At 49.1% G+C, this 23,575-nt stretch overlaps 9 non-coding genes across 9 annotated transcripts; 6 read left to right on the top strand and 3 right to left on the bottom strand.

Annotated features, from left to right (window-relative positions):
• Positions 1 to 788: 788 nt before the first annotated feature.
• trnal-cag (transfer RNA leucine (anticodon CAG)) lies at positions 789 to 871 on the top strand. The gene has a single exon. It is a non-coding gene; the product is annotated as a tRNA-Leu (tRNA).
• Positions 872 to 3,660: 2,789 nt separating this feature from the next.
• trnak-cuu (transfer RNA lysine (anticodon CUU)) lies at positions 3,661 to 3,733 on the bottom strand. Its single transcript has one exon. It is a non-coding gene; the product is annotated as a tRNA-Lys (tRNA).
• A 1,172-nt stretch (positions 3,734 to 4,905) lies between these two features.
• On the top strand, positions 4,906 to 4,988 carry trnal-cag (transfer RNA leucine (anticodon CAG)). The gene has a single exon. It is a non-coding gene; the product is annotated as a tRNA-Leu (tRNA).
• A 2,789-nt stretch (positions 4,989 to 7,777) lies between these two features.
• On the bottom strand, positions 7,778 to 7,850 carry trnak-cuu (transfer RNA lysine (anticodon CUU)). The gene has a single exon. It is a non-coding gene; the product is annotated as a tRNA-Lys (tRNA).
• Positions 7,851 to 9,022: 1,172 nt separating this feature from the next.
• Positions 9,023 to 9,105, top strand: trnal-cag (transfer RNA leucine (anticodon CAG)). Its single transcript has one exon. It is a non-coding gene; the product is annotated as a tRNA-Leu (tRNA).
• Positions 9,106 to 11,894: 2,789 nt separating this feature from the next.
• Positions 11,895 to 11,967, bottom strand: trnak-cuu (transfer RNA lysine (anticodon CUU)). The gene has a single exon. It is a non-coding gene; the product is annotated as a tRNA-Lys (tRNA).
• Positions 11,968 to 13,139: 1,172 nt separating this feature from the next.
• On the top strand, positions 13,140 to 13,222 carry trnal-cag (transfer RNA leucine (anticodon CAG)). Its single transcript has one exon. It is a non-coding gene; the product is annotated as a tRNA-Leu (tRNA).
• Positions 13,223 to 17,256: 4,034 nt separating this feature from the next.
• On the top strand, positions 17,257 to 17,339 carry trnal-cag (transfer RNA leucine (anticodon CAG)). The gene has a single exon. It is a non-coding gene; the product is annotated as a tRNA-Leu (tRNA).
• A 4,028-nt stretch (positions 17,340 to 21,367) lies between these two features.
• Positions 21,368 to 21,450, top strand: trnal-cag (transfer RNA leucine (anticodon CAG)). Its single transcript has one exon. It is a non-coding gene; the product is annotated as a tRNA-Leu (tRNA).
• Positions 21,451 to 23,575: the final 2,125 nt, after the last annotated feature.

The following is a 23,575-nucleotide window of genomic DNA, read 5'->3' as shown; positions in this document are numbered from 1 at the left end:
GGATGCAGACATCGCTCAGAGCTCCCAGTATGATTTTCCCGAGTTCAGTTTTGCAGTGTTTTAGTGCTTTACTACTTCCAGTGGGCCTTTGAATGCTCTGCTAAGTAGAGACGTGACATAATTACTAATGCGACCGAGTGTGCTGGCTGTTCCTGGTTCGTAATGATTAACGCGAGAAATCAATATAAACATAACTGCTTCGATTTCGAGGTTCAGTTGAAGCTTTCAAAGAAACTATCAAAGACCTCAGAACAACCGAAGACACATTTGGTCATCTCCGTATTGGTGAAGATTAAAGAGTCCCGCAAGTGTCAAGCTTGCACAAACACACACGAGAGAGAAACTCAGGACAGAATTTAAAGAAAGGGAGACGCAGACTATTTGAAGGCACTTTGCTAACCCAATGGCATGCTTAGGAATCGTGCATAGGACACATGTAGCAGAGGATGGTTTCGATCCATCGACCTCTGGGTTATGGGCCCAGCACGCTTCCGCTGCGCCACTCTGCTGACGGCCTCTCTGCGTGTGGCGCACAACTGCTCTTTTTATTTCCTACATAAGTGATGAAAGAGTTGAAAGTTTCAACGACAAACGCAGACGTCACTTTGAGCGCTTGGTGTTGTAGCACAAATCATCACATGCTGCTCTACACTGGATTATAAAAGCCGACACATTTTCCAAACATTTTAATGCTGGAGTCACACTGTAGTATTAATAACAGTGCGATACTCGAGGAGCGTAGTGGGATCGCGGTGGCTCATCAGACCGCCCCGGGACAGGGGGCCCGCGTCAGGATGGCCGAGCGGTCTAAGGCGCTGCGTTCAGGTCGCAGTCTCCCCTGGAGGCGTGGGTTCGAATCCCACTCCTGACAAAAAGCTTGCTCAGTGCCGTCTCCAGTCGGGTGCAAATGGGTGAAGCAGCCTGACGCAGGGAACGTGCGCCGATAGGCGTAGGTGTATCCCCTGCCTCTTCCGAATTAGCTCGTGCTCCATAGGATGGAAGCGGATGCTCTGGCTTTTTGACTCGAATATAACCTGATCACAACAGAAGGCCGTGCAGCCCAGTGCTGGTTTAAGAATGCCTCGTGTCTTCAGGCCCCTATTCCTTCAGGTTACCCCTTTGGAATAGTCGTCCGAAAAAGACGGGAAAGGAAAAGCATGTAAGCTCCCACACACTGCGTTAGCATTAGCGGTTGGAATCTGATGGGAGAAAAGCAACCTGGCTCGCCGTCAAGCAATCCATCCCTGGTCTCCCACGTGACAGGCGGGGATACGCACCACTATACTAACGAGGAGCGCTTGCTTGGCGCTTGAAGACACTTCCTCTTGCGGCTACTACTGTTTCCGGTTTCGTCTTTTCTTTTCATTCCTCCCAGAGGAGCGCATGAAAACGTTTCCATCTGCGCCATCCTCACCCCTCCAATGCTATGGTCCCTGCTCCTCCTGGTGCACTGCAAACACTCATTCAGCCGGTTCTTTCAGTTTGAATAATTAGGTCTTCAAAGGCTGGAAGTAGGGCGCAAGACATGCCAATGCCAAAAGCGTGGCTGTGTGCTTCCAGCTGTGAAATGTCACTGGTGGATGTTGAAGACATTACTTCCAAGGCAGCAGGTCCAAGCGATTTAGCGTTTGTACAAGAAGCAGGAAGAGAGAAACGGCACTCCGCCTTTTTCTGGGCAGGCCGAAGCGACAGGAGAAGGGCGCCGTAGTGGGCAGGATTCGAGCCGACGCGGGGAGACCCCAATGGCTTTCTAGCCCATCGCCTTAACCGCTCGGCCACGACTACAGGGAGCGCCGCCGCCGCCGGCTTGCGATCATTTAACACGGAGGGCGAGGCGGCGGCGGTAACCTTTTTCAATGTCGCTCTCCGTTTCCCCAGAAAAAAAGCCAAATGACATGCTAGCACTCGGACACCCTTCAGAAGACTGAAGGGTGGCTTAAAGCTGGAAGGATTAGGTCTCCCCGTTCCGACGCGACAATCGAACTTCCTTAGGCAGAGAGAAAGCAACATCGAGGAGCGTCAACAAGACTTTAGAAGCTGCGCCACACGCCACTTTCAGTCGCAGACACAGCAGTTTTAAAGGCAGGAATCGCCTTTGCGAACGCCATGAGAAACAGAACGCAAGCTCAGGTCCTGCGGTTTAACAAACAGCCACGGCTTTCATGCGACTGGACATTTCTTTTCTGGAGCGAATTCACTTTCAACTTCAAGAAATTCACACAACTTGCGAAATACGAAATACAAATCTGGCTCATCGCTGCACAAGAAATACCGCCGGCTGGCAAGAAAATGACAACGGTGTTTTTCCTTAACGAAAAACTTCCCATGGAGAAAAACAACGGCTGTGCGTCTCTGTCGGCTTGATTCAGTTTAATGCAAGTATTCATTCTCCTCCTGGAAAATACAGCTTGCGAAAGATGAAATACAATTCTTGGCTTTTCTGGGTGAGTGCAGAAGAAATCCTGCCGGCTGGCAGAAGAATTCCAGCCTTTTTTACTCTTTAACCACAAACTTGCGAATGATACAAAGCAAGCGGGGTGCGTTTCTGTGCAGCTGTTAACTGAACAGCTGCTGCTTCAAGCCCACCCAGGGCTCATTCCGATTTCAACATCATGCCCCCTGAAGGTAGACTGGATTTCTTTGCGAAGCATTCACCCCTTTGGACGTTTCAGGAAAGGTGCGTGTCGATGCCAGACTTGAAAAGCTTTCCATACAAAGAAACAACATAGTGCTTTTGATTGATGGGAAACGGCAAGAGCGGTTTGAGCAGCTCCGGCCTCTCAACCGCTTTACAATGTGATCGGCACCTCGGTAGCCAGTTTAGAAGGCTGAAAAGGATGCTGGAAGCACAGCGACGTTCTAAAACCAGCGCTTGAAAAGCATCTGCATACATAAAATGTCCATTTCCCCAAAGCTGAATCTGCATCTTCAGAAGATTGTCAGCTATACGTTTTCGTTCTTTGTTTCCTTTTTTTACGACAAGCTTTCGAGAAATGAACTGTCTATTGTGATGAAGGCTGCATTAGAAATTGTGCATCTAGCTTAGTTCAATGAAATCGGGAGGTGCACCTGTCTCAAGCGGATGGCTCTTTGCAGGCACACTACGGAAACCTGCGGGCGCAAGTTGGGAGAAGTGACTCTTGCAGAGTGTTGAGCTTCGAGAAGAGGGCTCCGCTCAGGAAGATATTTCCACATGTTGAAGAGTCGCTTTTCGCCCTTTCTTTCCCACATTTTTCCAGTGCGGTTATTGATCGCGTTCAAAATGTTTTCCCAACGTACGTGTTACCTGCAAAATCACAGTGAAACTGTTATGCCGAAAAGATTCCTAATAGTTATTGTATTAGAATAGCTCTCCAATTTCTTAGCCTTCGTACACGCAATGTTTAAGGAAACGCTAGAGTAAATGAAACTGTAAATAGACAGGAGCTCTTCTTAGTTTTCATACAAGTTATGATGGCTGCAGCTCCTATCTGCGTCCGGGTGACCGGAGCCAAGGGATTATCTGCGGAACCTTTGATTTATCTCTCGGGCAAGGAGCTAGATACGCCCTTTTCATCTCGGTTTGATCACACCTGTGCATTAAAACGCAGTGCTCGGTACCATCGAGGTGTAAGAGGTTCAAGGATGAGCGGGAAACTTTGTTAATAGGGAGACGGGCACCGCCCAACGTGGGGCTCGAACCCACGACCCTGAGATTAAGAGTCTCATGCTCTACCGACTGAGCTAGCCGGGCGCCGGTGGAGCTGGTGGTTAACTTGTCCCTGTTGACGGCAATTTGACAAGGTATACTTCCTGGCTTTTCATCATGTGCTGACCGGATTCGAGAGTAGCACACCCTGTTCTTTGTTGATTACTGTACCTCCAGCAGCGCAAATGTCAGTAATCATTGAAATGTACGACCTACAATCTCCTCAGCATGCCCGCGTGGACTCCTCAGTGATCATCCTTCTACGTTCTGCTGTAGTTTTCATGCAAGTGAAAACCGTGCTCCAAATAACAGCGGCACAGTTGTATCCTGCGGTAAGCATTCTTCTAATTCCATCGTTTTGCTCCAGCTAAAAGGTAGCGCATCATAGTGTTGATATTCCAAGGTTTCAGAGTCCGTATTGGATGGCTTGGATGCAGACATCGCTCAGAGCTCCCAGTATGATTTTCCCGAGTTCAGTTTTGCAGTGTTTTAGTGCTTTACTACTTCCAGTGGGCCTTTGAATGCTCTGCTAAGTAGAGACGTGACATAATTACTAATGCGACCGAGTGTGCTGGCTGTTCCTGGTTCGTAATGATTAACGCGAGAAATCAATATAAACATAACTGCTTCGATTTCGAGGTTCAGTTGAAGCTTTCAAAGAAACTATCAAAGACCTCAGAACAACCGAAGACACATTTGGTCATCTCCGTATTGGTGAAGATTAAAGAGTCCCGCAAGTGTCAAGCTTGCACAAACACACACGAGAGAGAAACTCAGGACAGAATTTAAAGAAAGGGAGACGCAGACTATTTGAAGGCACTTTGCTAACCCAATGGCATGCTTAGGAATCGTGCATAGGACACATGTAGCAGAGGATGGTTTCGATCCATCGACCTCTGGGTTATGGGCCCAGCACGCTTCCGCTGCGCCACTCTGCTGACGGCCTCTCTGCGTGTGGCGCACAACTGCTCTTTTTATTTCCTACATAAGTGATGAAAGAGTTGAAAGTTTCAACGACAAACGCAGACGTCACTTTGAGCGCTTGGTGTTGTAGCACAAATCATCACATGCTGCTCTACACTGGATTATAAAAGCCGACACATTTTCCAAACATTTTAATGCTGGAGTCACACTGTAGTATTAATAACAGTGCGATACTCGAGGAGCGTAGTGGGATCGCGGTGGCTCATCAGACCGCCCCGGGACAGGGGGCCCGCGTCAGGATGGCCGAGCGGTCTAAGGCGCTGCGTTCAGGTCGCAGTCTCCCCTGGAGGCGTGGGTTCGAATCCCACTCCTGACAAAAAGCTTGCTCAGTGCCGTCTCCAGTCGGGTGCAAATGGGTGAAGCAGCCTGACGCAGGGAACGTGCGCCGATAGGCGTAGGTGTATCCCCTGCCTCTTCCGAATTAGCTCGTGCTCCATAGGATGGAAGCGGATGCTCTGGCTTTTTGACTCGAATATAACCTGATCACAACAGAAGGCCGTGCAGCCCAGTGCTGGTTTAAGAATGCCTCGTGTCTTCAGGCCCCTATTCCTTCAGGTTACCCCTTTGGAATAGTCGTCCGAAAAAGACGGGAAAGGAAAAGCATGTAAGCTCCCACACACTGCGTTAGCATTAGCGGTTGGAATCTGATGGGAGAAAAGCAACCTGGCTCGCCGTCAAGCAATCCATCCCTGGTCTCCCACGTGACAGGCGGGGATACGCACCACTATACTAACGAGGAGCGCTTGCTTGGCGCTTGAAGACACTTCGTCTTGCGGCTACTACTGTTTCCGGTTTCGTCTTTTCTTTTCATTCCTCCCAGAGGAGCGCATGAAAACGTTTCCATCTGCGCCATCCTCACCCCTCCAATGCTATGGTCCCTGCTCCTCCTGGTGCACTGCAAACACTCATTCAGCCGGTTCTTTCAGTTTGAATAATTAGGTCTTCAAAGGCTGGAAGTAGGGCGCAAGACATGCCAATGCCAAAAGCGTGGCTGTGTGCTTCCAGCTGTGAAATGTCACTGGTGGATGTTGAAGACATTACTTCCAAGGCAGCAGGTCCAAGCGATTTAGCGTTTGTACAAGAAGCAGGAAGAGAGAAACGGCACTCCGCCTTTTTCTGGGCAGGCCGAAGCGACAGGAGAAGGGCGCCGTAGTGGGCAGGATTCGAGCCGACGCGGGGAGACCCCAATGGCTTTCTAGCCCATCGCCTTAACCGCTCGGCCACGACTACAGGGAGCGCCGCCGCCGCCGGCTTGCGATCATTTAACACGGAGGGCGAGGCGGCGGCGGTAACCTTTTTCAATGTCGCTCTCCGTTTCCCCAGAAAAAAAGCCAAATGACATGCTAGCACTCGGACACCCTTCAGAAGACTGAAGGGTGGCTTAAAGCTGGAAGGATTAGGTCTCCCCGTTCCGACGCGACAATCGAACTTCCTTAGGCAGAGAGAAAGCAACATCGAGGAGCGTCAACAAGACTTTAGAAGCTGCGCCACACGCCACTTTCAGTCGCAGACACAGCAGTTTTAAAGGCAGGAATCGCCTTTGCGAACGCCATGAGAAACAGAACGCAAGCTCAGGTCCTGCGGTTTAACAAACAGCCACGGCTTTCATGCGACTGGACATTTCTTTTCTGGAGCGAATTCACTTTCAACTTCAAGAAATTCACACAACTTGCGAAATACGAAATACAAATCTGGCTCATCGCTGCACAAGAAATACCGCCGGCTGGCAAGAAAATGACAACGGTGTTTTTCCTTAACGAAAAACTTCCCATGGAGAAAAACAACGGCTGTGCGTCTCTGTCGGCTTGATTCAGTTTAATGCAAGTATTCATTCTCCTCCTGGAAAATACAGCTTGCGAAAGATGAAATACAATTCTTGGCTTTTCTGGGTGAGTGCAGAAGAAATCCTGCCGGCTGGCAGAAGAATTCCAGCCTTTTTTACTCTTTAACCACAAACTTGCGAATGATACAAAGCAAGCGGGGTGCGTTTCTGTGCAGCTGTTAACTGAACAGCTGCTGCTTCAAGCCCACCCAGGGCTCATTCCGATTTCAACATCATGCCCCCTGAAGGTAGACTGGATTTCTTTGCGAAGCATTCACCCCTTTGGACGTTTCAGGAAAGGTGCGTGTCGATGCCAGACTTGAAAAGCTTTCCATACAAAGAAACAACATAGTGCTTTTGATTGATGGGAAACGGCAAGAGCGGTTTGAGCAGCTCCGGCCTCTCAACCGCTTTACAATGTGATCGGCACCTCGGTAGCCAGTTTAGAAGGCTGAAAAGGATGCTGGAAGCACAGCGACGTTCTAAAACCAGCGCTTGAAAAGCATCTGCATACATAAAATGTCCATTTCCCCAAAGCTGAATCTGCATCTTCAGAAGATTGTCAGCTATACGTTTTCGTTCTTTGTTTCCTTTTTTTACGACAAGCTTTCGAGAAATGAACTGTCTATTGTGATGAAGGCTGCATTAGAAATTGTGCATCTAGCTTAGTTCAATGAAATCGGGAGGTGCACCTGTCTCAAGCGGATGGCTCTTTGCAGGCACACTACGGAAACCTGCGGGCGCAAGTTGGGAGAAGTGACTCTTGCAGAGTGTTGAGCTTCGAGAAGAGGGCTCCGCTCAGGAAGATATTTCCACATGTTGAAGAGTCGCTTTTCGCCCTTTCTTTCCCACATTTTTCCAGTGCGGTTATTGATCGCGTTCAAAATGTTTTCCCAACGTACGTGTTACCTGCAAAATCACAGTGAAACTGTTATGCCGAAAAGATTCCTAATAGTTATTGTATTAGAATAGCTCTCCAATTTCTTAGCCTTCGTACACGCAATGTTTAAGGAAACGCTAGAGTAAATGAAACTGTAAATAGACAGGAGCTCTTCTTAGTTTTCATACAAGTTATGATGGCTGCAGCTCCTATCTGCGTCCGGGTGACCGGAGCCAAGGGATTATCTGCGGAACCTTTGATTTATCTCTCGGGCAAGGAGCTAGATACGCCCTTTTCATCTCGGTTTGATCACACCTGTGCATTAAAACGCAGTGCTCGGTACCATCGAGGTGTAAGAGGTTCAAGGATGAGCGGGAAACTTTGTTAATAGGGAGACGGGCACCGCCCAACGTGGGGCTCGAACCCACGACCCTGAGATTAAGAGTCTCATGCTCTACCGACTGAGCTAGCCGGGCGCCGGTGGAGCTGGTGGTTAACTTGTCCCTGTTGACGGCAATTTGACAAGGTATACTTCCTGGCTTTTCATCATGTGCTGACCGGATTCGAGAGTAGCACACCCTGTTCTTTGTTGATTACTGTACCTCCAGCAGCGCAAATGTCAGTAATCATTGAAATGTACGACCTACAATCTCCTCAGCATGCCCGCGTGGACTCCTCAGTGATCATCCTTCTACGTTCTGCTGTAGTTTTCATGCAAGTGAAAACCGTGCTCCAAATAACAGCGGCACAGTTGTATCCTGCGGTAAGCATTCTTCTAATTCCATCGTTTTGCTCCAGCTAAAAGGTAGCGCATCATAGTGTTGATATTCCAAGGTTTCAGAGTCCGTATTGGATGGCTTGGATGCAGACATCGCTCAGAGCTCCCAGTATGATTTTCCCGAGTTCAGTTTTGCAGTGTTTTAGTGCTTTACTACTTCCAGTGGGCCTTTGAATGCTCTGCTAAGTAGAGACGTGACATAATTACTAATGCGACCGAGTGTGCTGGCTGTTCCTGGTTCGTAATGATTAACGCGAGAAATCAATATAAACATAACTGCTTCGATTTCGAGGTTCAGTTGAAGCTTTCAAAGAAACTATCAAAGACCTCAGAACAACCGAAGACACATTTGGTCATCTCCGTATTGGTGAAGATTAAAGAGTCCCGCAAGTGTCAAGCTTGCACAAACACACACGAGAGAGAAACTCAGGACAGAATTTAAAGAAAGGGAGACGCAGACTATTTGAAGGCACTTTGCTAACCCAATGGCATGCTTAGGAATCGTGCATAGGACACATGTAGCAGAGGATGGTTTCGATCCATCGACCTCTGGGTTATGGGCCCAGCACGCTTCCGCTGCGCCACTCTGCTGACGGCCTCTCTGCGTGTGGCGCACAACTGCTCTTTTTATTTCCTACATAAGTGATGAAAGAGTTGAAAGTTTCAACGACAAACGCAGACGTCACTTTGAGCGCTTGGTGTTGTAGCACAAATCATCACATGCTGCTCTACACTGGATTATAAAAGCCGACACATTTTCCAAACATTTTAATGCTGGAGTCACACTGTAGTATTAATAACAGTGCGATACTCGAGGAGCGTAGTGGGATCGCGGTGGCTCATCAGACCGCCCCGGGACAGGGGGCCCGCGTCAGGATGGCCGAGCGGTCTAAGGCGCTGCGTTCAGGTCGCAGTCTCCCCTGGAGGCGTGGGTTCGAATCCCACTCCTGACAAAAAGCTTGCTCAGTGCCGTCTCCAGTCGGGTGCAAATGGGTGAAGCAGCCTGACGCAGGGAACGTGCGCCGATAGGCGTAGGTGTATCCCCTGCCTCTTCCGAATTAGCTCGTGCTCCATAGGATGGAAGCGGATGCTCTGGCTTTTTGACTCGAATATAACCTGATCACAACAGAAGGCCGTGCAGCCCAGTGCTGGTTTAAGAATGCCTCGTGTCTTCAGGCCCCTATTCCTTCAGGTTACCCCTTTGGAATAGTCGTCCGAAAAAGACGGGAAAGGAAAAGCATGTAAGCTCCCACACACTGCGTTAGCATTAGCGGTTGGAATCTGATGGGAGAAAAGCAACCTGGCTCGCCGTCAAGCAATCCATCCCTGGTCTCCCACGTGACAGGCGGGGATACGCACCACTATACTAACGAGGAGCGCTTGCTTGGCGCTTGAAGACACTTCGTCTTGCGGCTACTACTGTTTCCGGTTTCGTCTTTTCTTTTCATTCCTCCCAGAGGAGCGCATGAAAACGTTTCCATCTGCGCCATCCTCACCCCTCCAATGCTATGGTCCCTGCTCCTCCTGGTGCACTGCAAACACTCATTCAGCCGGTTCTTTCAGTTTGAATAATTAGGTCTTCAAAGGCTGGAAGTAGGGCGCAAGACATGCCAATGCCAAAAGCGTGGCTGTGTGCTTCCAGCTGTGAAATGTCACTGGTGGATGTTGAAGACATTACTTCCAAGGCAGCAGGTCCAAGCGATTTAGCGTTTGTACAAGAAGCAGGAAGAGAGAAACGGCACTCCGCCTTTTTCTGGGCAGGCCGAAGCGACAGGAGAAGGGCGCCGTAGTGGGCAGGATTCGAGCCGACGCGGGGAGACCCCAATGGCTTTCTAGCCCATCGCCTTAACCGCTCGGCCACGACTACAGGGAGCGCCGCCGCCGCCGGCTTGCGATCATTTAACACGGAGGGCGAGGCGGCGGCGGTAACCTTTTTCAATGTCGCTCTCCGTTTCCCCAGAAAAAAAGCCAAATGACATGCTAGCACTCGGACACCCTTCAGAAGACTGAAGGGTGGCTTAAAGCTGGAAGGATTAGGTCTCCCCGTTCCGACGCGACAATCGAACTTCCTTAGGCAGAGAGAAAGCAACATCGAGGAGCGTCAACAAGACTTTAGAAGCTGCGCCACACGCCACTTTCAGTCGCAGACACAGCAGTTTTAAAGGCAGGAATCGCCTTTGCGAACGCCATGAGAAACAGAACGCAAGCTCAGGTCCTGCGGTTTAACAAACAGCCACGGCTTTCATGCGACTGGACATTTCTTTTCTGGAGCGAATTCACTTTCAACTTCAAGAAATTCACACAACTTGCGAAATACGAAATACAAATCTGGCTCATCGCTGCACAAGAAATACCGCCGGCTGGCAAGAAAATGACAACGGTGTTTTTCCTTAACGAAAAACTTCCCATGGAGAAAAACAACGGCTGTGCGTCTCTGTCGGCTTGATTCAGTTTAATGCAAGTATTCATTCTCCTCCTGGAAAATACAGCTTGCGAAAGATGAAATACAATTCTTGGCTTTTCTGGGTGAGTGCAGAAGAAATCCTGCCGGCTGGCAGAAGAATTCCAGCCTTTTTTACTCTTTAACCACAAACTTGCGAATGATACAAAGCAAGCGGGGTGCGTTTCTGTGCAGCTGTTAACTGAACAGCTGCTGCTTCAAGCCCACCCAGGGCTCATTCCGATTTCAACATCATGCCCCCTGAAGGTAGACTGGATTTCTTTGCGAAGCATTCACCCCTTTGGACGTTTCAGGAAAGGTGCGTGTCGATGCCAGACTTGAAAAGCTTTCCATACAAAGAAACAACATAGTGCTTTTGATTGATGGGAAACGGCAAGAGCGGTTTGAGCAGCTCCGGCCTCTCAACCGCTTTACAATGTGATCGGCACCTCGGTAGCCAGTTTAGAAGGCTGAAAAGGATGCTGGAAGCACAGCGACGTTCTAAAACCAGCGCTTGAAAAGCATCTGCATACATAAAATGTCCATTTCCCCAAAGCTGAATCTGCATCTTCAGAAGATTGTCAGCTATACGTTTTCGTTCTTTGTTTCCTTTTTTTACGACAAGCTTTCGAGAAATGAACTGTCTATTGTGATGAAGGCTGCATTAGAAATTGTGCATCTAGCTTAGTTCAATGAAATCGGGAGGTGCACCTGTCTCAAGCGGATGGCTCTTTGCAGGCACACTACGGAAACCTGCGGGCGCAAGTTGGGAGAAGTGACTCTTGCAGAGTGTTGAGCTTCGAGAAGAGGGCTCCGCTCAGGAAGATATTTCCACATGTTGAAGAGTCGCTTTTCGCCCTTTCTTTCCCACATTTTTCCAGTGCGGTTATTGATCGCGTTCAAAATGTTTTCCCAACGTACGTGTTACCTGCAAAATCACAGTGAAACTGTTATGCCGAAAAGATTCCTAATAGTTATTGTATTAGAATAGCTCTCCAATTTCTTAGCCTTCGTACACGCAATGTTTAAGGAAACGCTAGAGTAAATGAAACTGTAAATAGACAGGAGCTCTTCTTAGTTTTCATACAAGTTATGATGGCTGCAGCTCCTATCTGCGTCCGGGTGACCGGAGCCAAGGGATTATCTGCGGAACCTTTGATTTATCTCTCGGGCAAGGAGCTAGATACGCCCTTTTCATCTCGGTTTGATCACACCTGTGCATTAAAACGCAGTGCTCGGTACCATCGAGGTGTAAGAGGTTCAAGGATGAGCGGGAAACTTTGTTAATAGGGAGACGGGCACCGCCCAACGTGGGGCTCGAACCCACGACCCTGAGATTAAGAGTCTCATGCTCTACCGACTGAGCTAGCCGGGCGCCGGTGGAGCTGGTGGTTAACTTGTCCCTGTTGACGGCAATTTGACAAGGTATACTTCCTGGCTTTTCATCATGTGCTGACCGGATTCGAGAGTAGCACACCCTGTTCTTTGTTGATTACTGTACCTCCAGCAGCGCAAATGTCAGTAATCATTGAAATGTACGACCTACAATCTCCTCAGCATGCCCGCGTGGACTCCTCAGTGATCATCCTTCTACGTTCTGCTGTAGTTTTCATGCAAGTGAAAACCGTGCTCCAAATAACAGCGGCACAGTTGTATCCTGCGGTAAGCATTCTTCTAATTCCATCGTTTTGCTCCAGCTAAAAGGTAGCGCATCATAGTGTTGATATTCCAAGGTTTCAGAGTCCGTATTGGATGGCTTGGATGCAGACATCGCTCAGAGCTCCCAGTATGATTTTCCCGAGTTCAGTTTTGCAGTGTTTTAGTGCTTTACTACTTCCAGTGGGCCTTTGAATGCTCTGCTAAGTAGAGACGTGACATAATTACTAATGCGACCGAGTGTGCTGGCTGTTCCTGGTTCGTAATGATTAACGCGAGAAATCAATATAAACATAACTGCTTCGATTTCGAGGTTCAGTTGAAGCTTTCAAAGAAACTATCAAAGACCTCAGAACAACCGAAGACACATTTGGTCATCTCCGTATTGGTGAAGATTAAAGAGTCCCGCAAGTGTCAAGCTTGCACAAACACACACGAGAGAGAAACTCAGGACAGAATTTAAAGAAAGGGAGACGCAGACTATTTGAAGGCACTTTGCTAACCCAATGGCATGCTTAGGAATCGTGCATAGGACACATGTAGCAGAGGATGGTTTCGATCCATCGACCTCTGGGTTATGGGCCCAGCACGCTTCCGCTGCGCCACTCTGCTGACGGCCTCTCTGCGTGTGGCGCACAACTGCTCTTTTTATTTCCTACATAAGTGATGAAAGAGTTGAAAGTTTCAACGACAAACGCAGACGTCACTTTGAGCGCTTGGTGTTGTAGCACAAATCATCACATGCTGCTCTACACTGGATTATAAAAGCCGACACATTTTCCAAACATTTTAATGCTGGAGTCACACTGTAGTATTAATAACAGTGCGATACTCGAGGAGCGTAGTGGGATCGCGGTGGCTCATCAGACCGCCCCGGGACAGGGGGCCCGCGTCAGGATGGCCGAGCGGTCTAAGGCGCTGCGTTCAGGTCGCAGTCTCCCCTGGAGGCGTGGGTTCGAATCCCACTCCTGACAAAAAGCTTGCTCAGTGCCGTCTCCAGTCGGGTGCAAATGGGTGAAGCAGCCTGACGCAGGGAACGTGCGCCGATAGGCGTAGGTGTATCCCCTGCCTCTTCCGAATTAGCTCGTGCTCCATAGGATGGAAGCGGATGCTCTGGCTTTTTGACTCGAATATAACCTGATCACAACAGAAGGCCGTGCAGCCCAGTGCTGGTTTAAGAATGCCTCGTGTCTTCAGGCCCCTATTCCTTCAGGTTACCCCTTTGGAATAGTCGTCCGAAAAAGACGGGAAAGGAAAAGCATGTAAGCTCCCACACACTGCGTTAGCATTAGCGGTTGGAATCTGATGGGAGAAAAGCAACCTGGCTCGCCGTCAAGCAATCCATCCCTGGTCTCCCACGTGACAGGCGGGGATACGCACCACTATACTAACGAGGAGCGCTTGCTTGGCGCTTGAAGACACTTCGTCTTGCGGCTACTACTGTTTCCGGTTTCGTCTTTTCTTTTCATTCCTCCCAGAGGAGCGCATGAAAACGTTTCCATCTGCGCCATCCTCACCCCTCCAATGCTATGGTCCCTGCTCCTCCTGGTGCACTGCAAACACTCATTCAGCCGGTTCTTTCAGTTTGAATAATTAGGTCTTCAAAGGCTGGAAGTAGGGCGCAAGACATGCCAATGCCAAAAGCGTGGCTGTGTGCTTCCAGCTGTGAAATGTCACTGGTGGATGTTGAAGACATTACTTCCAAGGCAGCAGGTCCAAGCGATTTAGCGTTTGTACAAGAAGCAGGAAGAGAGAAACGGCACTCCGCCTTTTTCTGGGCAGGCCGAAGCGACAGGAGAAGGGCGCCGTAGTGGGCAGGATTCGAGCCGACGCGGGGAGACCCCAATGGCTTTCTAGCCCATCGCCTTAACCGCTCGGCCACGACTACAGGGAGCGCCGCCGCCGCCGGCTTGCGATCATTTAACACGGAGGGCGAGGCGGCGGCGGTAACCTTTTTCAATGTCGCTCTCCGTTTCCCCAGAAAAAAAGCCAAATGACATGCTAGCACTCGGACACCCTTCAGAAGACTGAAGGGTGGCTTAAAGCTGGAAGGATTAGGTCTCCCCGTTCCGACGCGACAATCGAACTTCCTTAGGCAGAGAGAAAGCAACATCGAGGAGCGTCAACAAGACTTTAGAAGCTGCGCCACACGCCACTTTCAGTCGCAGACACAGCAGTTTTAAAGGCAGGAATCGCCTTTGCGAACGCCATGAGAAACAGAACGCAAGCTCAGGTCCTGCGGTTTAACAAACAGCCACGGCTTTCATGCGACTGGACATTTCTTTTCTGGAGCGAATTCACTTTCAACTTCAAGAAATTCACACAACTTGCGAAATACGAAATACAAATCTGGCTCATCGCTGCACAAGAAATACCGCCGGCTGGCAAGAAAATGACAACGGTGTTTTTCCTTAACGAAAAACTTCCCATGGAGAAAAACAACGGCTGTGCGTCTCTGTCGGCTTGATTCAGTTTAATGCAAGTATTCATTCTCCTCCTGGAAAATACAGCTTGCGAAAGATGAAATACAATTCTTGGCTTTTCTGGGTGAGTGCAGAAGAAATCCTGCCGGCTGGCAGAAGAATTCCAGCCTTTTTTACTCTTTAACCAGAAACTTGCGAATGATACAAAGCAAGCGGGGTGCGTTTCTGTGCAGCTGTTAACTGAACAGCTGCTGCTTCAAGCCCACCCAGGGCTCATTCCGATTTCAACATCATGCCCCCTGAAGGTAGACTGGATTTCTTTGCGAAGCATTCACCCCTTTGGACGTTTCAGGAAAGGTGCGTGTCGATGCCAGACTTGAAAAGCTTTCCATACAAAGAAACAACATAGTGCTTTTGATTGATGGGAAACGGCAAGAGCGGTTTGAGCAGCTCCGGCCTCTCAACCGCTTTACAATGTGATCGGCACCTCGGTAGCCAGTTTAGAAGGCTGAAAAGGATGCTGGAAGCACAGCGACGTTCTAAAACCAGCGCTTGAAAAGCATCTGCATACATAAAATGTCCATTTCCCCAAAGCTGAATCTGCATCTTCAGAAGATTGTCAGCTATACGTTTTCGTTCTTTGTTTCCTTTTTTTACGACAAGCTTTCGAGAAATGAACTGTCTATTGTGATGAAGGCTGCATTAGAAATTGTGCATCTAGCTTAGTTCAATGAAATCGGGAGGTGCACCTGTCTCAAGCGGATGGCTCTTTGCAGGCACACTACGGAAACCTGCGGGCGCAAGTTGGGAGAAGTGACTCTTGCAGAGTGTTGAGCTTCGAGAAGAGGGCTCCGCTCAGGAAGATATTTCCACATGTTGAAGAGTCGCTTTTCGCCCTTTCTTTCCCACATTTTTCCAGTGCGGTTATTGATCGCGTTCAAAATGTTTTCCCAACGTACGTGTTACCTGCAAAATCACAGTGAAACTGTTATGCCGAAAAGATTCCTAATAGTTATTGTATTAGAATAGCTCTCCAATTTCTTAGCCTTCGTACACGCAATGTTTAAGGAAACGCTAGAGTAAATGAAACTGTAAATAGACAGGAGCTCTTCTTAGTTTTCATACAAGTTATGATGGCTGCAGCTCCTATCTGCGTCCGGGTGACCGGAGCCAAGGGATTATCTGCGGAACCTTTGATTTATCTCTCGGGCAAGGAGCTAGATACGCCCTTTTCATCTCGGTTTGATCACACCTGTGCATTAAAACGCAGTGCTCGGTACCATCGAGGTGTAAGAGGTTCAAGGATGAGCGGGAAACTTTGTTAATAAGGAGACGGGCACCGCCCAACGTGGGGCTCGAACCCACGACCCTGAGATTAAGAGTCTCATGCTCTACCGACTGAGCTAGCCGGGCGCCGGGGGAGCTGGTGGTTAACTTGTCCCTGTTGACGGCAATTTGACAAGGTATACTTCCTGGCTTTTCATCATGTGCTGACCGGATTCGAGAGTAGCACACCCTGTTCTTTGTTGATTACTGTACCTCCAGCAGCGCAAATGTCAGTAATCATTGAAATGTACGACCTACAATCTCCTCAGCATGCCCGCGTGGACTCCTCAGTGATCATCCTTCTACGTTCTGCTGTAGTTTTCATGCAAGTGAAAACCGTGCTCCAAATAACAGCGGCACAGTTGTATCCTGCGGTAAGCATTCTTCTAATTCCATCGTTTTGCTCCAGCTAAAAGGTAGCGCATCATAGTGTTGATATTCCAAGGTTTCAGAGTCCGTATTGGATGGCTTGGATGCAGACATCGCTCAGAGCTCCCAGTATGATTTTCCCGAGTTCAGTTTTGCAGTGTTTTAGTGCTTTACTACTTCCAGTGGGCCTTTGAATGCTCTGCTAAGTAGAGACGTGACATAATTACTAATGCGACCGAGTGTGCTGGCTGTTCCTGGTTCGTAATGATTAACGCGAGAAATCAATATAAACATAACTGCTTCGATTTCGAGGTTCAGTTGAAGCTTTCAAAGAAACTATCAAAGACCTCAGAACAACCGAAGACACATTTGGTCATCTCCGTATTGGTGAAGATTAAAGAGTCCCGCAAGTGTCAAGCTTGCACAAACACACACGAGAGAGAAACTCAGGACAGAATTTAAAGAAAGGGAGACGCAGACTATTTGAAGGCACTTTGCTAACCCAATGGCATGCTTAGGAATCGTGCATAGGACACATGTAGCAGAGGATGGTTTCGATCCATCGACCTCTGGGTTATGGGCCCAGCACGCTTCCGCTGCGCCACTCTGCTGACGGCCTCTCTGCGTGTGGCGCACAACTGCTCTTTTTATTTCCTACATAAGTGATGAAAGAGTTGAAAGTTTCAACGACAAACGCAGACGTCACTTTGAGCGCTTGGTGTTGTAGCACAAATCATCACATGCTGCTCTACACTGGATTATAAAAGCCGACACATTTTCCAAACATTTTAATGCTGGAGTCACACTGTAGTATTAATAACAGTGCGATACTCGAGGAGCGTAGTGGGATCGCGGTGGCTCATCAGACCGCCCCGGGACAGGGGGCCCGCGTCAGGATGGCCGAGCGGTCTAAGGCGCTGCGTTCAGGTCGCAGTCTCCCCTGGAGGCGTGGGTTCGAATCCCACTCCTGACAAAAAGCTTGCTCAGTGCCGTCTCCAGTCGGGTGCAAATGGGTGAAGCAGCCTGACGCAGGGAACGTGCGCCGATAGGCGTAGGTGTATCCCCTGCCTCTTCCGATTTAGCTCGTGCTCCATAGGATGGAAGCGGATGCTCTGGCTTTTTGACTCGAATATAACCTGATCACAACAGATGGCCGTGCAGCCAAGTGCTGGTTTAAGAATGCCTCGTGTCTTCAGGCCCCTATTCCTTCAGGTTACCCCTTTGGAATAGTCGTCCGAAAAAGACGGGAAAGGAAAAGCATGTAAGCTCCCACACACTGCGTTAGCATTAGCGGTTGGAATCTGATGGGAGAAAAGCAACCTGGCTCGCCGTCAAGCAATCCATCCCTGGTCTCCCACGTGACAGGCGGGGATACGCACCACTATACTAACGAGGAGCGCTTGCTTGGCGCTTGAAGACACTTCGTCTTGCGGCTACTACTGTTTCCGGTTTCGTCTTTTCTTTTCATTCCTCCCAGAGGAGCGCATGAAAACGTTTCCATCTGCGCCATCCTCACCCCTCCAATGCTATGGTCCCTGCTCCTCCTGGTGCACTGCAAACACTCATTCAGCCGGTTCTTTCAGTTTGAATCATTAGGTCTTCAAAGGCTGGAAGTAGGGCGCAAGACATGCCAATGCCAAAAGCGTGGCTGTGTGCTTCCAGCTGTGAAATGTCACTGGTGGATGTTGAAGACATTACTTCCAAGGCAGCAGGTCCAAGCGATTTAGCGTTTGTACAAGAAGCAGGAAGAGAGAAACGGCACTCTGCCTTTTTCTGGGCAGGCCGAAGCGACAGGAGAAGGGCGCCGTAGTGGGCAGGATTCGAGCCGACGCGGGGAGACCCCAATGGCTTTCTAGCCCATCGCCTTAACCGCTCGGCCACGACTACAGGGAGCGCCGCCACCGCCGGCTTGCAATCATTTAACACGGAGGGCGAGGCGGCGGCGGTAACCTTTTTCAATGTCGCTCTCCGCTTCCCCCCAAAAAAAGCCAAATGACATGCTAGCACTCGGACACCCTTCAGAAGACTGAAGGGTGGCTTAAAGCTGGAAGGATTAGGTCTCCCCGTTCCGACGCGACAATCGAACTTCCTTAGGCAGAGAGAAAGCAACATCGAGGAGCGTCAACAAGACTTTAGAAGCTGCGCCACACGCCACTTTCAGTCGCAGACACAGCAGTTTTAAAGGCAGGAATCGCCTTTGCGAACGCCATGAGAAACAGAACGCAAGCTCAGGTCCTGCGGTTTAACAAACAGCCACGGCTTTCAAGCGACATTTCTTTTCTGGAGCGAATTCACTTTCAACTTCAAGAAATTCACACAACTTGCGAAATACGAAATACAAATGTGGCTCATCGCTGCACAAGAAATACCGCCGGCTGGCAAGAAAATGACAACGGTGTTTTTCCTTAACGAAAAACTTCCCATGGAGAAAAACAACGGCTGTGCGTCTCTGTCGGCTTGATTCAGTTTAATGCAAGTATTCATTCTCCTCCTGGAAAATACAGCTTGCGAAAGATGAAATACAATTCTTGGCTTTTCTGGGTGAGTGCAGAAGAAATCCTGCCGGCTGGCAGAAGAATTCCAGCCTTTTTTACTCTTTAACCAGAAACTTGCGAATGATACAAAGCAAGCGGGGTGCGTTTCTGTGCAGCTGTTAACTGAACAGCTGCTGCTTCAAGCCCACCCAGGGCTCATTCCGATTTCAACATCATGCCCCCTGAAGGTAGACTGGATTTCTTTGCGAAGCATTCACCCTTTGGACGTTTCAGGAAAGGTGCGTGTCGATGCCAGACTTGAAAAGCTTTCCATACAAAGAAACAACATAGTGCTTTTGATTGATGGGAAACGGCAAGAGCGGTTTGAGCAGCTCCGGCCTCTCAACCGCTTTACAATGTGATCGGCACCTCGGTAGCCAGTTTAGAAGGCTGAAAAGGATGCTGGAAGCACAGCGACGTTCTAAAACCAGCGCTTGAAAAGCATCTGCATACATAAAATGTCCATTTCCCCAAAGCTGAATCTGCATCTTCAGAAGATTGTCAGCTATACGTTTTCGTTCTTTGTTTCCTTTTTTTACGACAAGCTTTCGAGAAATGAACTGTCTATTGTGATGAAGGCTGCATTAGAAATTGTGCATCTAGCTTAGTTCAATGAAATCGGGAGGTGCACCTGTCTCAAGCGGATGGCTCTTTGCAGGCACACTACGGAAACCTGCGGGCGCAAGTTGGGAGAAGTGACTCTTGCAGAGTGTTGAGCTTCGAGAAGAGGGCTCCGCTCAGGAAGATATTTCCACATGTTGAAGAGTCGCTTTTCGCCCTTTCTTTCCCACATTTTTCCAGTGCGGTTATTGATCGCGTTCAAAATGTTTTCCCAACGTACGTGTTACCTGCAAAATCACAGTGAAACTGTTATGCCGAAAAGATTCCTAATAGTTATTGTATTAGAATAGCTCTCCAATTTCTTAGCCTTCGTACACGCAATGTTTAAGGAAACGCTAGAGTAAATGAAACTGTAAATAGACAGGAGCTCTTCTTAGTTTTCATACAAGTTATGATGGCTGCAGCTCCTATCTGCGTCCGGGTGACCGGAGCCAAGGGATTATCTGCGGAACCTTTGATTTATCTCTCGGGCAAGGAGCTAGATACGCCCTTTTCATCTCGGTTTGATCACACCTGTGCATTAAAACGCAGTGCTCGGTACCATCGAGGTGTAAGAGGTTCAAGGATGAGCGGGAAACTTTGTTAAGAGGGAGACGGGCACCGCCCAACGTGGGGCTCGAACCCACGACCCTGAGATTAAGAGTCTCATGCTCTACCGACTGAGCTAGCCGGGCGCCGGTGGAGCTGGTGGTTAACTTGTCCCTGTTGACGGCAATTTGACAAGGTATACTTCCTGGCTTTTCATCATGTGCTGACCGGATTCGAGAGTAGCACACCCTGTTCTTTGTTGATTACTGTACCTCCAGCAGCGCAAATGTCAGTAATCATTGAAATGTACGACCTACAATCTCCTCAGCATGCCCGCGTGGACTCCTCAGTGATCATCCTTCTACGTTCTGCTGTAGTTTTCATGCAAGTGAAAACCGTGCTCCAAATAACAGCGGCACAGTTGTATCCTGCGGTAAGCATTCTTCTAATTCCATCGTTTTGCTCCAGGTAAAAGGTAGCGCATCATAGTGTTGATATTCCAAGGTTTCAGAGTCCGTATTGGATGGCTTGGATGCAGACATCGCTCAGAGCTCCCAGTATGATTTTCCCGAGTTCAGTTTTGCAGTGTTTTAGTGCTTTACTACTTCCAGTGGGCCTTTGAATGCTCTGCTAAGTAGAGACGTGACATAATTACTAATGCGACCGAGTGTGCTGGCTGTTCCTGGTTCGTAATGATTAACGCGAGAAATCAATATAAACATAACTGCTTCGATTTCGAGGTTCAGTTGAAGCTTTCAAAGAAACTATCAAAGACCTCAGAACAACCGAAGACACATTTGGTCATCTCCGTATTGGTGAAGATTAAAGAGTCCCGCAAGTGTCAAGCTTGCACAAACACACACGAGAGAGAAACTCAGGACAGAATTTAAAGAAAGGGAGACGCAGACTATTTGAAGGCACTTTGCTAACCCAATGGCATGCTTAGGAATCGTGCATAGGACACATGTAGCAGAGGATGGTTTCGATCCATCGACCTCTGGGTTATGGGCCCAGCACGCTTCCGCTGCGCCACTCTGCTGACGGCCTCTCTGCGTGTGGCGCACAACTGCTCTTTTTATTTCCTACATAAGTGATGAAAGAGTTGAAAGTTTCAACGACAAACGCAGACGTCACTTTGAGCGCTTGGTGTTGTAGCACAAATCATCACATGCTGCTCTACACTGGATTATAAAAGCCGACACATTTTCCAAACATTTTAATGCTGGAGTCACACTGTAGTATTAATAACAGTGCGATACTCGAGGAGCGCAGTGGGATCGCGGTGGCTCATCAGACCGCCCCGGGACAGGGGGCCCGCGTCAGGATGGCCGAGCGGTCTAAGGCGCTGCGTTCAGGTCGCAGTCTCCCCTGGAGGCGTGGGTTCGAATCCCACTCCTGACAAAAAGCTTGCTCAGTGCCGTCTCCAGTCGGGTGCAAATGGGTGAAGCAGCCTGACGCAGGGAACGTGCGCCGATAGGCGTAGGTGTATCCCCTGCCTCTTCCGATTTAGCTCGTGCTCCATAGGATGGAAGCGGATGCTCTGGCTTTTTGACTCGAATATAACCTGATCACAACAGATGGCCGTGCAGCCCAGTGCTGGTTTAAGAATGCCTCGTGTCTTCAGGCCCCTATTCCTTCAGGTTACCCCTTTGGAATAGTCGTCCGAAAAAGACGGGAAAGGAAAAGCATGTAAGCTCCCACACACTGCGTTAGCATTAGCGGTTGGAATCTGATGGGAGAAAAGCAACCTGGCTCGCCGTCAAGCAATCCATCCCTGGTCTCCCACGTGACAGGCGGGGATACGCACCACTATACTAACGAGGAGCGCTTGCTTGGCGCTTGAAGACACTTCGTCTTGCGGCTACTACTGTTTCCGGTTTCGTCTTTTCTTTTCATTCCTCCCAGAGGAGCGCATGAAAACGTTTCCATCTGCGCCATCCTCACCCCTCCAATGCTATGGTCCCTGCTCCTCCTGGTGCACTGCAAACACTCATTCAGCCGGTTCTTTCAGTTTGAATAATTAGGTCTTCAAAGGCTGGAAGTAGGGCGCAAGACATGCCAATGCCAAAAGCGTGGCTGTGTGCTTCCAGCTGTGAAATGTCACTGGTGGATGTTGAAGACATTACTTCCAAGGCAGCAGGTCCAAGCGATTTAGCGTTTGTACAAGAAGCAGGAAGAGAGAAACGGCACTCCGCCTTTTTCTGGGCAGGCCGAAGCGACAGGAGAAGGGCGCCGTAGTGGGCAGGATTCGAGCCGACGCGGGGAGACCCCAATGGCTTTCTAGCCCATCGCCTTAACCGCTCGGCCACGACTACAGGGAGCGCCGCCGCCGCCGGCTTGCGATCATTTAACACGGAGGGCGAGGCGGCGGCGGTAACCTTTTTCAATGTCGCTCTCCGTTTCCCCAGAAAAAAAGCCAAATGACATGCTAGCACTCGGACACCCTTCAGAAGACTGAAGGGTGGCTTAAAGCTGGAAGGATTAGGTCTCCCCGTTCCGACGCGACAATCGAACTTCCTTAGGCAGAGAGAAAGCAACATCGAGGAGCGTCAACAAGACTTTAGAAGCTGCGCCACACGCCACTTTCAGTCGCAGTCACAGCAGTTTTAAAGGCAGGAATCGCCTTTGCGAACGCCATGAGAAACAGAACGCAAGCTCAGGTCCTGCGGTTTAACAAACAGCCACGGCTTTCATGCGACTGGACATTTCTTTTCTGGAGCGAATTCACTTTCAACTTCAAGAAATTCACACAACTTGCGAAATACGAAATACAAATCTGGCTCATCGCTGCACAAGAAATACCGCCGGCTGGCAAGAAAATGACAACGGTGTTTTTCCTTAACGAAAAACTTCCCATGGAGAAAAACAACGGCTGTGCGTCTCTGTCGGCTTGATTCAGTTTAATGCAAGTATTCATTCTCCTCCTGGAAAATACAGCTTGCGAAAGATGAAATACAATTCTTGGCTTTTCTGGGTGAGTGCAGAAGAAATCCTGCCGGCTGGCAGAAGAATTCCAGCCTTTTTTACTCTTTAACCAGAAACTTGCGAATGATACAAAGCAAGCGGGGTGCGTTTCTGTGCAGCTGTTAACTGAACAGCTGCTGCTTCAAGCCCACCCAGGGCTCATTCCGATTTCAACATCATGCCCCCTGAAGGTAGACTGGATTTCTTTGCGAAGCATTCACCCTTTGGACGTTTCAGGAAAGGTGCGTGTCGATGCCAGACTTGAAAAGCTTTCCATACAAAGAAACAACATAGTGCTTTTGATTGATGGGAAACGGCAAGAGCGGTTTGAGCAGCTCCGGCCTCTCAACCGCTTTACAATGTGATCGGCACCTCGGTAGCCAGTTTAGAAGGCTGAAAAGGATGCTGGAAGCACAGCGACGTTCTAAAACCAGCGCTTGAAAAGCATCTGCATACATAAAATGTCCATTTCCCCAAAGCTGAATCTGCATCTTCAGAAGATTGTCAGCTATACGTTTTCGTTCTTTGTTTCCTTTTTTTACGACAAGCTTTCGAGAAATGA

This window comes from Lepisosteus oculatus, unplaced genomic scaffold (genome assembly GCF_040954835.1).
Source record: "Lepisosteus oculatus isolate fLepOcu1 unplaced genomic scaffold, fLepOcu1.hap2 HAP2_SCAFFOLD_374, whole genome shotgun sequence".
NCBI lineage: Eukaryota > Metazoa > Chordata > Actinopteri > Semionotiformes > Lepisosteidae > Lepisosteus > Lepisosteus oculatus.
The sequence above is the reverse complement of the archived record's forward strand: the minus strand, read 5'-3'. Positions and strand labels throughout refer to the sequence as shown.